This window comes from Aegilops tauschii, chromosome 7, assembly GCF_002575655.3.
Source record: "Aegilops tauschii subsp. strangulata cultivar AL8/78 chromosome 7, Aet v6.0, whole genome shotgun sequence".
NCBI classification, from domain to species: domain Eukaryota; kingdom Viridiplantae; phylum Streptophyta; class Magnoliopsida; order Poales; family Poaceae; genus Aegilops; species Aegilops tauschii.
In genome coordinates this window covers 370,452,720-370,468,527 of record NC_053041.3, presented here as the reverse complement: position 1 = coordinate 370,468,527, position 15,808 = coordinate 370,452,720, and the positions used below count along the sequence as shown (strand labels likewise).

Below are 15,808 nucleotides of genomic sequence, written 5' to 3'. Positions count from 1 at the left end.
CATCGGCGGCGGCGCGGGACCTCCGTGCTGCTTCGGCGGCGCGGCGGGACCTTTGTGTTGCTACTTCCGCGCGGCGGGACATGTCGGCTGCTTTCACGGCGAGGCGGGACATCTCTCGTGCTTCCGCTTCCATGCTCGCCTCTCCCTAGTGGTAATCTCTCGACCCAGAACTCACGCTGGCCATGGCAGACAGAAGGTAAGGATGTTGAAGGGCTTGTTTGTTTTTGTGGATGAGGAGTTGAGGAGGAATGTGCAGTCATCTTGGCATAGTAGTATTTATAACCGAGTACTAATACGCTCCTAAGTGGGAAACCGTTTAGGTTGTGATCGGTGTGGACAGGTTTGCAATTAAATATAGCATGGTAGTAATTTGGAATGTGACGAGACGCAAGCTCAAAACTTATCGACGGTTCTAGTTTCGAAGTGCGGCACTATTCCTGGATGGCGTAACGTGGGCACGTGTTCTCGGTCGTGGTGTAGAAGTTTTGTAATATGCCATGGTACTTCTTTTTCTACTGGTGTGTACGTGCAATAACTGGCACCGTCGGATACATATCTTACGGTTATTGGGGCGGTCGATAGGAATAGCCTCGTGGCGAGCTATAGACTAGTCTTTTTTTCACACGCATTACATCGACACATATCATCTCTCTCCCTCTTTCGCACGCACCATCTCTAGCTCCCTAGGTCGATGCCACCCACGTACACTTGTACTCTGAGTTTAGTACGTTATACATGAAGAGAAGAGGTGCACACATGCACTCGTCCTCTCTCACACACGCATTTGTAGCTATGAATTGTAGTGTTCTCAACCATCCTCTTGGCTCTATCATAGGTTTCCCGTTGCTCCTTGGCCTTGAGATTGAGAAGTTTAAAACACGGAGGCTAAGATGGAGGCGCGAGATTTTGGTTAATGTGCGGGCCGCACATGGCACCAACACGACACGAGCTTCGTCTGCCTGGTGCGCAGTCGGGTGAGTTCTCGAAGTATAGAAACAACTAGACCCTCCTTGGTATATGCGCCTCGACCTATGCCATAAAAATTAGGATTGGAGGGAGTACTACTGGTAGTAGTACTACTTTCATGTGTCATGTCAACTCGCACAAGTATGCAACACTTGCTGAACAAACAAGCATATAAGCTGTTATACTTCTTACCCAAAGGATCTTTATATCCAACAGACACAAAATATATGTTCGACTGTTGGAAATTACTATATCTGCTGATATGATGTTGAAGTAATTGCTGCATCGCCACCAAAACCCACCATCTCTTAAGCTAAAGTAGACCGAGCTAACCCCTATCTTAGCATATTACTAAGATAAACAGAAGGCACTGTAGAATCATTTAGGAGGTGAGCTTGTCAATCTGAATGTGGAGGGACACCGTCCTCGACAACCCAGCCCCGGCCAGCAGCTTGGGCGAAAGTGTGAAGAAGGTCAGCTCCTGCACGGCGACGTCGCCGGGATCCTTGCTGCTTGTCACCTCCATTTCCACCTTGACAGCGTCGGTCCTGCCTTTGGGCTCCGCTGGCGGTCTGTTCGCCCACAACTTGGCCGTGTAGTGTGGCAGTGGGGATGCCCCCGCTCGGATGCAGACAACCGACATGGCGATAGGCCCGCCGATGTCGAGCACGCCGCCGACCAAGAAAAATGTGCGGTCGTTCCTCCTCGGCGAGCAGCAAGAGCGGTGGCTCCGATAGTGGCACTTGTAGCTAGAACACCTTGCCGTACTGGATCCTGTGCACGGGCATGGGATGCACGGTGTTGATGTGGTGGGAGAGCGCCGGCGGCGGGCCTTCGTAGCCGCAGACGGGCACGGGGCATTTGCAGGGCGCGAGCGGACACACGTTCTGGTGATCGGCGAGCTTGTGGTAAGTGACGTAGAGCCCACAGCCTTCGTGCGGGCACTCCACCCTCACCAAGGAGAGGACGGCGTCCACCGTCGTGTTCCGCACGTCGAAGCCACCGCCGTGCTCGCACTTCTGGCGCTGTCGCTGGTTCCCGGGGCGCTCGCCGTGGCAGTCCGCGCAAGCCAGGTGCCCTCCCTTGCATTGCACAAATCAATCGAACAACACATCAATCAAGAAACCTGCACCTTCCTCGATCAGCTGAACATGCGAGGTGTATTCAAACCTCATACACTTGAGGCTTCAAGGGGCGGAGGCACAAGGGGCAGTGGAGCAAGGTGAGGTCCATAGAGACCATAGAGAGCTCCATCGTTGGGTCCTGTTTCGTCGGCATGATCTCGCCCTCCTCGTGCACAACCATCTCTCGCTTTAGGGCCGGGGCATTACAAAGGTTTACCGTCACATATTCATAGTACTTCAAGGTGCATTAAATCAACACAAGCAAGTATCAAAAGGAAAGTCACGGCATGCATGCATGCGTTGTAATTAATGCATCGGTAAATGCAAATTATTGAAATATACCGAGTGCACTGCTTTGATGTGTCGCGTCACCTCGTACAACAAGGAGAAGTTTGATTACAACGCCCTCTCTCTTGCCCATGAGTGTGGTGGCTCGCAGGACTAGGAGAAGCTTTCGCTACACGCTCTCCCTCCTGCACGCGGTGGACATGCAACAATTCATTCAGTGTCAGATGGCCAGAAGCATACTATAGTACTCCACTTCAGTAGTACCATCATTGTTCGACTTACCGAAGAGGCGAAGAGCCAAGCGCAACCCAGACGATCATGTGGCAGTTTCATGTGTAGGGGAGGTATAGTGACATAGTCTAGGATAGCGTGTACTGTGCTTCTAAGCTTAAAATCATTAGGGTGGGCTCATGCTATGAGGCCGCCTCGAAGCATTTTTTTGATTAAAATAATCTTCTGGCCCTACCTGTAATCCTGGTGATTGTAGTTTGCATGCTCATCTGTTCAAGACAGGAATATAAATTTTAATTTGTGGTGGGGTAAATGTTAGAGATTGCAGCAAATATATTGTACACTGCGGGTCTTTTAGCCAAGCTTAGAGGCAAGCATGTGGGGCTAGTGCTATGATGTGTCGCGTCAACTCGTACAACGAGGAGAAGCTTATTTTTACTACTACACGCCCTCTCCCTCGCCCATGCGCACGGTGGCTCGCAGACGAGGACAAACTTTTGCTTACTACAACAAGTTATCCCTCCTACACGCGGTGGATGGACATGCAGCAGTTGATTCGATATTGTAGAAGTAGTAACATCATTGTTCGTCTTCAAAGAGGTGAAGAGCCAAGCGCAACCTGAACGTGGCAGTTGCGAACGCTCGCGTGGCAGTCTTTGTGTTGGGGTGGGGCGTGGTGCGGAGCCTTGGGGAACGCATATAGCCAGGCTTTTGCATGAGACAAAATTGCCATATAAGCAGGTTATAAGCCCACTATTGTACTTGCTCTTAATAGTATAGCCCTGTAAACCGGAAAGGAGGGACTACTCCCTCCGTTCCTAAATACTCCCTCCGTTTTTATTTAGTTCTCATATTAGCTTTGGTAAAAGTCAAGCATTATAAACTTTGACCAAGTTTATAAAAATATATATTAACATAAGCAATAACAAATCAATACAACTAGATTTATTATTGAATGTACTTTCACATCATATATATTTGTTATGATAAATGCTTATATTATTTTTATAAACTCTGTCAAACTTTATGAAAATTTGACCTCAGTCAACTCTAATATGCATGGAGGGACTATTTGCCTTTCTAGAGATTTCAACAAGTGACTACACCCTAAATGAGTACATACGGAGCAAAATGAGTGAATCTACACCGTAAATAAATATGTAGTTCGCTCGTTTTCCTCTCCGCCTTGGTCGCGGTGCACAATATTGAGTATACTACTACTGACTAGTCTCTTTTTGACATGCATTTACGTTGATATGGCTTGAATGCCAACAAGGCAGAGGGTAGCCGTTCCTGAAACGTTGAACGGTCAATGATGCCTCGGCATTCAATTAGCATGCAGAGGTTGGAGAAGCAGAATGGAGCCAGCACGATGTGAATGCAACGCAGTTTGGACTCTCATATAAAGGCGCCCCACCATCCAATCCATCTACTCCTAGTCTCTGCACAACACTGCCCACTCCAATCCAAGAACAAGACCAAGTGACCAGAAGCCACAAGCAACCATGGCTTCGATGGACGCGAGCGGCAGTCGGCTGTGCCGGATCATCAAAGACGCCGACCTGCGGCCCCGCACGCGCAACGTTTCCAGACGATGCTGGCGACCGCCGGCGTCATAGCCCTCGTTGACGCCGGCTTCGCCTCTCAAATGTGCCAGATGATGGTCGACTCCATCCGTTGGGGAATGTAGCATGCAATTTCAAAAAAATTCCTACGACCACGCAAGATCTATCTAGGAGATGCATAGCAACGAGAGGGGGAGAGTGTGTCGACGTACCCTCGTAGACCGAAAGTGGAAGCGTTAGCTTAACTCGGTTGATGTAGTCGAACATCTTCACGATCCAACCGATCAAGCACTGAATGTACGGCACCTCCGAGTTCTACACACATTCAGCTCGATGACGTCCCTCGAACTCTTCATCCAACAAAGTGTCGAGGGAGAGTTTCGTTAGCACGACGGCGTGGTGATGGTGATGGTGATGTGATTTGTGAAGAGCTTCGCCTAAGCACTAGGACAATATGACTGAAGGAGTAAACTGTGGAGGGGGGCACCGCACACGGCTAAGAGAACAATTGATGTGTCTTTGGGGTGTCCCCTGGCCCCGTATATAAAGGAGGAGGGGAGGAGGCTGTCGGTGTCAAAACCGGCAGATCTCGGGTAGGGGGTCCCAAACTGTGTGTCATGGTTCGATGGGTAATAGGAGACAGGGGACACGACGTTTACCCAGGTTCGGGCCCTCTTAATGGAGGTAATACACTACTTCCTACTTGATTGATCTTGATGGATATAGAGATTACAAGAGTTGATCTACCCCGAGATCATATGTTGTGGTCTAAACCCTAGAGGTATGATGATTAATGTCATAATGATCTATCGACTAGCCTGGCCTTGGCTTATATAATGCACCAAAGGCCTAGGATAACAAGAGTCCTAGCCGAATACGTTGGTGGAGAGGAGTCTTGTCTTGATCACCAAGTCTTGTGGAATCTTCCTCGTGTGCGGCATGGGCTGCCCGAAGTGGCCCATGAGTGAACCACGATGGGGGTCCTCGGCCCGATCTAGCTGGTCGGGAGACGATGTGGTGAGTACCCCCTAGTCCAGGACACCGTTAGTAGCCCCCTGAACCAGTCTTCAAATTGGGGACGCTCCTCGATTCTTCCAAACTGTTCTTCATCTTCAGTCGTCGGTCTTGAAAACTGGTTCAACAAATCTTCCCATCTTCGATCTCAAGGATTTCCGGAGTGAGTTTGAAGAGTTTACACATCGGGTATCTGAGAAGCCCCTTTAAGTCTTCGGCCTTTATCAATGCCTTGTTATTTTTATGCCCACCTCGTGTTTGAAGTATTTCTCGTGCGGTGGTGTCTTCTCGCGTCCGAGCTCCAACGCCGGACTGCATTCGAGGTATCTTTTGCAGACGAGCACCATTGCTGGACTGCTTCCGAGCTCCAACACCGGAATGTATCCGAGCTCCAACGCCGGACTGTATCCGAGGTGTCATAGATTACCTCGGTCTTGAAAAAGTTTGAAGGAGTTCATCCGAGCTTAAATGCCGGAGTATTCTTCTATGGAACGAGCCATTCCAATATGAGCTTTATGTCGGACTGCTTCCGAGCTCCAACGCTGGACTGCATCCGAGCTCTAATGATGGTCAGCGTCCAGGTGTCATAAACTACCTCGGTCTTTAAAAGATTGAAGAAATTCTGCCGAGCTTAATGCCGGAAATGCCCTCTATGGAGCCAGCCACTGGCGCCCGCACTTTATACCGGACTGCTTCTGAGGTGGTGCACCACCCCGATTGCGGGCTGATTTTTTGTGCATATTTTCGATTGGTGCCATTTATTCTCTGCCGAGATATATAGCCAGTAGCCCTCAAGGTGTGTGTCAGTCTAAAACCCGAAATGCACATTAGAGGAGATAGTGGTAGGCGGACGGGCCCTTGAGAGAGGGTCTTGAGAAGTCGCCGTAATTTTTTAGCTTGATGCCGGATAGGTCCCAGTTGGTACCTATTATTGTCTGAAGACACGTTTGCCCATAGTTCGGTCAAGCCGAACACTGAGCACTTTGAAATTTCTGCACTGAACAGGCAATGCAGTAGCCCCCGAGACACTGGTCGGGTGGCAACACCAGATCAGGGGATGATGTGCCCCTTTATTATTAGTAAATGATAAGCCCGAAGCCCAGTAGCCCCCGAGCCTTAATGTGGCACGGGTGGCCGAATTAAGGATCGATATCTGAAGTAAAATGACAATTATGTGTAATGATTCTATGTATCCAAGTACTTTACATCATTAATGCTCGGATCTGCATTGTACAAAACTTTGTTGACCGACCATCGGCTTCCACCTCATCGGCCAGTAGCCGAGGAGTGTTTGTCCTACTTTATAAAGCCTTTATTAGGGCAAAGATTTACGACAAACAAGGCAATCCGGCCATACGGTTTTATAAACAAAGGTACGCATAGAGATATGCTATATTACTGCTTAACATAAGAAATGTCTTCCAAAGAAAATAGTCCCGCTATCGGTTCCTTTCTTTGGGTTGTCATGCTAAGCATGATCATGAAACCTCAGCTCCGATCAATGTGGGAGCAAAATATTGAGGATTTAGTTTGGGGAAAGTTCTCAAACTATATGGTCTTTAGCGAACCCAAATTTTCACTTCCGTCGTTGCCGACCATTTATGTCCTTTAAGATGGCTAGCTTTCGGCTTCACCCAGTCTGAGGTACTAACCCGGATGACCCAGTAGTAACAATCACAGAGGTGCTCCCTTTACCGCCTAGCCGAACAATCGGGAACGTAGGGGTAAGCACAGGAGCCAGGCAACCTAGCATGGCCAAAATCTTAAGTCAAATTGATGCATATTTATGGCTTTATAACGATAATTACAGAAGGCATCCCTTGTATATTAAATACAAATGCCCATGATATATTCATTTTGACTCTGTTGCGACCATTTACCAGTTGAAACTGGCCCATCGTCGGCTTCCACCCCCTTGTAGATGCTACGCAGGGTGTTACCGCAATAACAAACAACCCTTAGCCGACGTCTTGGTGCTGGAAGGCGGTTGTGTTAGTGGAAACGAGGCAATCAGATATGCGGGCTTTATAACTTTCACTTAGTCATAGGAGCTTAAACTTGGGAGGCCAGCTACTAGCCCCTGGTTAGTGTTCGGCGACAGCCGAGGTCAGCCGTAAACACTTCGACCAATGTTATGAACGGCCCGTCATTTAACACAGTCATCAGATCGCTGACCAGTTTACACTTATTGTGATAGTCAGTTTTCGGCTTTCTCCACTGAGGTGCTTAACCATGCGAGCTGGAAGCACAATCGAAGTGGTTCTCCCTTTGCACACCTAACCGAATAAAGCAGAACGTAGGAGGCAAGCACAGGAGCCGGGCAACCCAACTATTGACCGAAGACACAATTCTAAACCGATGCATATATAGCAATATCCGAGAATGTTTTTGCCGAATCTCTGAAGGTGTCCGGCGTTGCACTGCGAGACTTATGCTGGAAACACACAAATAGTTTAAAAGTGCCATAGGCTCGAAAAGCCAAAAAACTTATGTAAAAGCTTGATGTCCGGACTAAACCGAGATTTTGGTGCCAATCCAGAAATTGATCTTTAAAAAATATTGTGCTTCTATCGTGCTTTAACATGACACATCCGATCTCAAGACTTCAAGCGGGTCAGCCTACGGCTTCAAGCTCCTTATCCCGAAGGCGAGGTGCTTCTCAGAGGCCAGTTTAGCGAACTAAACTCGAGCGGCTTTAGAGAGAAGCTAGGCTATCCGGCTATTGACCATACACTCTAGTCGAAAAAGGAGTGGTAGAAAAAGACTGTGAAGCGACTAACAAAATCGGCTCATACTAATTTAAGAGCCCCCAAGTGACTTGGGTAAAAGAATTTTATGTATAATGATTGTATGTACCGAAGTACTTATATCATATCTGTGTGCACCCGAACTTTAAACGCGTCTTAACCGACCGTCGGCTTCTCCCTCTTCGGTCAAGGGCCCAAAAGTGTTATGTACTCCACCTGTCGAGAATATCGATGGTGTTTCCGATAACCAGGCAATCAGGCCATAAGGCTGTAACAGACAAAGCGCGCTCAGGGAGCTTATGCTATATTACTGACGAAGTGTAAGAAGCATCTTCGAAGAAAATAGTACCCCCATCGATACCTTTGTTCGGTTGCTCATTGTAACTATGAGACTTGTGCAATAGATTTTTTGTACTCGTGAGTTCCGTTGTGTGCCGACCATGATTGAAAACAATAAGAGCGCTAGCTTTAGGCTTCACCCAGTCTGAGGTCCGAGCTCGGATGACCCGATCATGACAATCGCAGAGGTGCTCCCTTTACTCCCTAGCCGAACAATCAGGAACGTAGGGGTAAACACAAGAGCAAGGCAACCCAGCTTGCGGAACACTTAAGTCAACATGGTGCATATTGTGGCGTAATACACGAACAAGGAACGAAGCCATACAAGTATAATCATATGCAAGAGGAAAGGCTTCATAAGGGAAGCCCCCAAGTAAACGGGGTATTTGAATTTGTGTGTCACAAACAAAGTTTTGACAAGGAAGTTCTTCACAAACAACTTTTTGCCAAAAAAAGTATAATGCTTGGTCGAACCGAACACAAGTTCAAAATTTAAAACTTTGAGCATGAAAGCGACTTAGCTGGTTAATGTGTTCGGCATTGATGACGCGGTCCGAGCTTGATGCGGGACAAGGTTCCATCCCCCAAGCCAGTCCCGACGTGGCAGAGCGAAGAGCTTGACACTCCGAAGTGGTGACATAGCACGACCAATGCAGGCCGGCAGAGTGACACCAAAGTCCCCGGCGGGGGTTAATGAAGTGTTGACGAAGCCCCCTGTCCAGCCGAGGTGACGTGGTATGTTAGTACGCCGAGGTGACAACACTTCCCAACCCGGAGCATTTACTTGTGCACAGAAAATAGTGCAAGCCGGAGATAACTCGATAAGGTAGAGCTCTCTCAGCGATGCCGAAGTCCTCGAGGCAACCGAACATGTCGGTATGGCAATTCGACCAACAAGGTGATCATGCGAGCCAATTTATGCCAATTGGGACGACGACGTCGGCTTGCCCAAGTGACCGTGTGACGTAGTCGAAGTCGATTACCTACACACATAAAATAGTGCGGTCCAAAAATAGTAATAAAAATATATATATATAATCCATAAGTGCTTTACGAAAAAATAATTTATTTAAAGAAATCTGGCATGGCACCGAAGCCAACGTCGGTGCAGGGCGTCGGCGTGACGCAGTGAAGGCGTGACAAAGCCTGAATTTGCAGGTCGGTCTGGGCTCTAGATACGGCGTTCGCCGAACTGCGGACGGGAAACTGACCAAACCATCGTGCAACCATCGTTAATGCGGCCATCATTTGACAGGCCTGTGTACACATGATGGAACAAACCAGAGTAATAATTTCTCGGAAAAATATACCCAAGCAAGAAAAAATTACTAGGATTAATAGCACCTGGTTTATCTGTTGTAGCAATTTGAAAAAAGGTTACTCCGAAAATTGGGACTTGATCCGCACACCCATTGCCTGATGAGCGATGAAGCGGTGGCATGGTGATGTTGGCAAAGGTTGGCTTGCCGAGGCAAAGCCCCGGGCCCAGCTAATGTGACGAAGCTGGTCGGCGGGTGACGCCGAAGTCTCCGGAGTAGGTTGATGAAGAGATGGTGAAGCCCCCAGTCTAGCCGAGGTGACGGAGCGGGTCGGTAAGCAGACGTTGCAGCTGCCATGTCAGCAGGGGTGTTGAAGCAGTTCGGCGTGATGGACATCGGCTTGAAGAAGCAACAGTGCGATCATGCCAACGCTGGTAATAACTTGTGACGCGGTCAAAGTCGGATTGATGAAGTGATTGAACGGTGATGCTCGTGTGCCCGTTCCGTGTAATCTGTGGGGCGGCATTGTTGGTGATGATTTATCCTTCGCGATGCCGAACTCTTTTTCGGCTCGCCAAGATGATGATACGAAGAAGATGAGCTTGGCTCAACAAAGCGACGGCGTGTCTAGCGCAGGTCGGCAGCCGTGGAGCAATGTTACCGGACTGGTTTGACACAAGCGTGATGGTCAAGAGTACCTCAGAGAAGGCTTAAACTTTTATGGGCACGTGTAACAACGCACAATACCCTAGAACAAAATTCCTTTAAAAAGTTTGTCCAATATCACGTTCATAAAGAAACATGAATTCGGGACGGATCCATATTCGCGCAGAAAACACATCAGAAAATTGGTCCACACATCGGAAGGTTCCCGGAGTTTGAACCGTCAGATCGAGCTGAAATTTTGATGGGTGGTAGATATGGGAATTCTGCAGCAGATGAACGGTTGGATCTTCCAAAGGACCTCCGAGCTTGGCTTTGGAGACCACGCCCTAAACTTGTCCAGATTCTCGTCCAGATTTGACAGGGCTCCAGTATATCGTCAATTGCCGGAGGTTCCTCCATCGGAACTCGACGAAATTTTGCATGGTTGTTGTAGACTTAATTCCGCTCAATTTTACCGAAGCAATCGTTAAAACGACACTCGAGGAGGCGGTGGCGGCAGATACAAGTTCGCTGTCTAGAAAAACAGCACGGTCGCTCAAGGGCAATGTTGATGTTGAGCCCCGAGCTCCATGGATGATTCCTCCATGATCATGATAGAGATCGGAGTTGATGTTGATGAAGACCCTCATCCGAACATGACGATCGGAGGTAGGGCGCAGTCCTCGGTCAAGCCAAAGGTGACCAGTCGAGCTGGCGACGAAGATGCCGACGTCACAGTTGATTTGAAGTCGAGCCATTGATCCTTTGCCGATCACACCATGAAACTCTCAATGAAAGCACCATTGTCGGTGTCAACACCGGCAGATCTCGGGTAGGGGGTCCCAAACTGTGTGTCATGGATCGATGGGTAACAGGAGACAGGGGACACGATGTTTACCCAGGTTCGGGCCCTCTTAATGGAGGTAATACCCTACTTCCTGCTTGATTGATCTTAATGGATATAGAGATTACAAGAGTTGATCTACCCCGAGATCATATGTTGTGGTCTAAACCCTAGAGGTATGATGATTAATGTCATAATGATCTACCGACTAGCCTGGACTTGGCTTAAATAATGCAACAGAGGCCTAGGATAACTAGAGTCCTAGCCGAATACGTTGGTGGAGAGGAGTCCTTGTCTTGATCACCAAGTCTTGTGGAATCTTCCTCGTGTGCGGCATGGGCTGCCCGAAGTGGCCCATGAGTGAACCACCATGGGGGTCCTCGGCCCGGTCTAGCTGGTCGGGAGACGATGTGGTGAGTACCTCCTAGTCCAGGACACCGTCAGAGGCCAATGGCCCTAGGGGGCGCGCCATGGGGGGGGGGGAAACGGACTAGGACTCCTAGTCCAAGTTGGCCCCCCTTCCTTCCCTTGGAGGTGGAAAGGGGGAAGGAGAGGGAGAGGGTGAAGGAAAGGGGGGCCGCGCCCTCTCCCCTTGTCCAATTTGGACTGCCCATGGGGGGGCACCCCTTGTGGGCTGCCCTCTCTCTCCCCTATGGCCCATGTAGGCCCATTACCTTCCCGAGGAGGTTTCGGTAACCCCTCGGTACTCTGATAAATATCCAAACCACTCCGAAACCATTCCGGTGTCCGAATACTATCGTCCAATATATCAATCTTTACCTCTCGACCATTTTGAGGCTCCTCGTCATGTCCGTGAGCTCATCCGCGACTCCGAACAATCTTCGGTCAGCAAAACACATAACTCACAATACAAATCGTCATCGAACGTCAAGCGTGCGGACCCTACGGGTTTGAGAACTATGTAGACATGACCAAGGCACATCTCCGATCAATAACCAACAGCGGAACATGGATGCTCATATTGGTCCCTACATATTCTATGAAGATATTTATCGGTGAAACCGCAATGACAACATACGTCATTCCCTTTGTCATCGGTATGTTACTTGCCCGAGATTCGATCGTCGGTATCCTCATACCTAGTTCAATCTCGTTATCGGCAAGTCTCTTTACTCGTTCCGTAATGCATCATCCCGCAACTAACTCATTAATCACATTGCTTGCAAGGCTTAATATGATGTGCATTACCGAGAGGGCCCAAGGATACCTCTCCGTACTCGGAGTGACAAATCCTAATCTCGATCTATGCCAACCCAACAAACACCTTCGAAGACACCTGTAGAGCATCTTTATAATCGCCCAGTTACGTTGTGACGTTTGATAGCACACAAGGTGTTCCTCCGGTATTCGGGAGTTGCATAATCTCATAGTCAAAGGAATATGTATAAGTCATGAAGAAAGCAATAGTAATAAAACTTAATGATCATTATGCTACAATAACGGATGGGTCTTGTCCATCACATCATTCTCTTAATGATGTGATCCCGTTCATCAAATGACAACACATGTCTATGGTCAGGAAACTTAACCATCTTTGATCAACGAACTAGTCAAGTAGAGGCATACTAGGGACACTTTGTTTTGTCTATGTACTCACACATGTATCAAGTTTCCGGTTAATACAATTCTAGCATGAATAATAAACATTTATCATGACATAAGGAAATATAAATAACAACTTTATTATTGCCTCTAGAGCATATTTCCTTCAGTCACCCACTTGCACTAGAGTCAATAACCTAGATTACATTGTGATGATTCTAATACCAATGGAGTCTTGGTGCTGATCATGTTTTGCTCGTGGAATAGGGTTAGTCAACGGGCCTGCAACATTCAGATCCGTATGTATTTTGCAAATCTCGATGTCTCCCTTCTTGACTTGATCGCGGATGGAATTGAAGCGTCTCTTGATGTGTTTGGTTCTCTTGTGAAATCTGGATTCCTTCTCTAAGGCAATTGCTCCAGTATTGTCACAAAAGATTTTCGTTGGACCCGATGCACTAGGTATTACACCTAGATCGGATATGAACTCCTTCATCCAGACTCCTTCATTTCCTGCTTCCGAAGTAGCTATGTACTCCGCTTCACAAGTACATCCCGCCACGACGCTTTGCTTGGAACTGCACCAACTGACAGCTCCACCATTCAATATAAATATGTATCCGGTTTGCGACTTAGAGTCATCCGGATCAGTGTCAAAGCTAACATCGATGTAACCATTTACGACAAGCTGTTTCTCACCTCCATAAACGAGAAACATATCCTTAGTCCTTTTCAGGTATTTCAGGATGTTCTTGACCGCTGTCCAGTGATCCACTCCTCGATTACTTTGGTACCTCCTTGCTAAACTTATAGCAAGGCACACATCAGGTCTGGTACACAGTATTGCATACATGATAGAACCTACGGCTGAAGCATAGGGAATGACTTTCATTTTCTCTCTATCTTCTGTAGTGGTCGGGCATTGCGTCTGACTCAACTTCACACCTTGTAACACAGGCAAGAAACCTTTCTTTGACTGATCCATTTTTAACTTCTTCAAAACTTTATCAAGGTATGTGCTTTGTGAAAGTACAATTAAGCGTCTTGATCTATCTCTATAGGTCTTGATGCCCAATATATAAGCAGCTTCATCGAGGTCTTTCATTGAAAAATTCTTATTCAAGTACCCTTTTATGCTATCCAGAAATTCTATATCATTTCCAATCAACAATATGTCATCCACATATAATATTAGAAATGCTACAGAGCTCCCACTCACTTTCTTGTAAATACAGGCTTCTCCAAAAGTCTGTATAAAACCATATGCTTTCATCACACTATCAAAGCGTATATTCCAACTCCGAGAGGCTTGCACCAGTCCATAAATGGATCGCTGGAGGTTGCACACTTTGTCAGCACCTTTAGGATCGACAAAACCTTTTGGTTGCATCATATACAACTCTTCTTTAAGAAATCCATTAAGGAATGCAGTTTTGACTCCAAGGTCTCATAGTAGTCAACTCCTTCAACTTGTTGAAAACCTTTCGCAACAAGTCGAGCTTTGTAGACAGTAATATTACCATTAGCGTCATTCTTCTTCTTCAAGATCCATTTATCTATATGGCTTGACAATCATCGGGCAAGTCAACCAAAGTCCACACTCTGTTCTCATACATGGATCCCATCTCGGATTTCATGGCCTCAAGCCATTTCGCTAAATCTGGGCTCATCATCGCTTCATCATAGTTTGTAGGTTCGTCATGGTCTAGTAACATGACTTCCAGAATAGGATTACCATACCACTCTGGTGCGGACGTGCTCTGGTTGACCTACGAGCACTACTGGAATCAGCTAATTTGCCATCTGCCAGCTCTTTGCCATCTGCTAGCTGACGGCAAAGAAGCTCTTTGCCATCAGCTACCCAAAAGCAGACGGCAAAGAAATGGCAGACGACAAAACAGGTCTTTGCCATCTGCGAGCTCTTTGCCGTCCGCTGGCAGACGGCAAAGAATCTTTGCCGTCCGCTGGCAGACGGCAAAGAGAGAGGTGGCCCCCACCCCCCGCCCGTTTGGAAAAAACTTAACGCCCCACCTCTTTGCCGTCTGCTAGCAGACGGCAAAGAGACAAAAAGGCGGACGGCAAAGATTGGCAGACGACAAAGAGGAGAGTACCTAACGGCCCGTACCCCCCCCCCCCCCGCCCGTTACTCTCTGTTCTCTCCCTCTCTCTCCTCCCCGACGCGCCCCGCCACCACATCCCACCCCACCGCCGCCGCCGCCCCCGCCCCCCGCCGCCCGACGCCGCCCCGTCGCCCCCTCCGCCCCGTCGCCCCCCCACCCGCCGCCCCGTCGCCCCCTCCGCCCCGTCGCCCCCCCACCCCTCCGCCCCGTCGCCCCCTCCGCCCCGTCGCCCCCCACCCCTCCGCCGCGTCGCCCCCTCCGCCCCGTCGCCCCCCCACCCCTCCACCCGGCCAGCGCCACCCCGCCGCCCCTCCGTCGGCGAGCGCCCCTCCGTCAGCGAGCAACCCCACCGCCCGGCGCCCCTGGGCCCTGGCAGCGTGCCACAGGCCTCCCACCCCTGCCGCAGGTGAGCCCCACCCCTCTTCTCCTTTTTTCTGTTTTTTCTGTTTTTTAGTTTAGATTACTTTTAGTTTAGTTTTAGATTTAGTTTAGTTTAGATTACTTTTAGTTTGGTTTTATATTTAGTTTAGTTTAGATTACTTTTAGTTTGGTCTTAGGTTTAGTTTAGTTTTAGGTTTATGTTTAGTAATGAAAAAAACTAAGAATAATTAGAAGAAGAGGAGGAGAAGAAGAATAGCTAGGTTTAGGTGTAGTTTTTTCCTGTTTTGTTTTAGGTTACTTAGTGCTAGGTTTAAGAAGAGGAAAAAGGAGAAGAAGAAGAAGAAGAAGAAGAAGAGGAGGAGGAGGAGGAGAAGAAAGAAGAAGAAGAAGAAGAAGACGAAGAAGAAGAAGAAGAAGAAGAAAGAGGAGAGGAGGAGGAGGAGGAGGAGGAGAAGAAGAAGACCACCGACACCCCGACCCCGACCACCGACACCCCGACCTCGACGACCGACACCCCCACCCCGACGCGACACCTCGACACGACACCCCGACCCCGACACGACACCCCGACACGACACCCCGGCACGACACCCCGACACGACACGACACGACACCCCGACACGACACGACACCCCGACCCCGACACGACACCCCGACACCGACACCCTGACACCACACCCACCCTTACCCCGACACCGACACGGCACCCCGACCCCGACCCG

General features: G+C 48.6%; 1 pseudogene; it reads right to left on the bottom strand.

The window, feature by feature from the left end:
- Positions 1-1,348: 1,348 nt before the first annotated feature.
- Positions 1,349-2,271, bottom strand: LOC109769252 (putative E3 ubiquitin-protein ligase SINA-like 6; annotated as a pseudogene).
- Positions 2,272-15,808: the final 13,537 nt, after the last annotated feature.